The following is a 441-nucleotide window of genomic DNA, read 5'->3' as shown; positions in this document are numbered from 1 at the left end:
CCACCACCACCATTGTCATCATTATTATTATTAAGGTAGTGTGCTGGCAGAATTGTTAGCATGACGGTTGAAATGCTTAGAAGACTTTGGGTTTGCTGCTACGTTCTGAGTTCAAATTCCGCCGAGGTCGACTTTGCTTTTCATCCTTTCGGAGTTGATAAATTAAGTACCAGTGAAACGCTGGAGTCGATGTAATCAACTATCTCCCTCCCGCAGATTTCAGGCCTTGTGCCTATAGTAGAAAGGATAATTATTATTATTGAGGTTGGTGAGATGGCAGACTCGTTAGCATGCTGGGCAAAATGCTTAGCAGCATTTTGTCTGTCTTTACATTCTGAGTTCAAATTCTGCCTAGGGAAATATTGGCCAGTTAGTTAGTTGGTACTCTGTTGCTTACGACATCGAGGGTTCCAGTTGATCCAACCAACGGAACAGCCTGCT

General features: G+C 43.1%; 1 protein-coding gene across 1 annotated transcript in view; it reads left to right on the top strand.

The window, feature by feature from the left end:
• The window catches only part of LOC106874480 (zinc finger protein castor homolog 1), a 170,952-nt gene that overhangs the window by 152,636 nt on the left and 17,875 nt on the right, over positions 1-441 (top strand). The window lies entirely within an intron of this gene.

Source organism: Octopus bimaculoides, chromosome 12 (genome assembly GCF_001194135.2).
Source record: "Octopus bimaculoides isolate UCB-OBI-ISO-001 chromosome 12, ASM119413v2, whole genome shotgun sequence".
In the NCBI taxonomy this organism is placed as follows: domain Eukaryota; kingdom Metazoa; phylum Mollusca; class Cephalopoda; order Octopoda; family Octopodidae; genus Octopus; species Octopus bimaculoides.
Note: the sequence above shows the minus strand (reverse complement) of the source record. Positions and strands in the feature narration are given on the sequence as shown.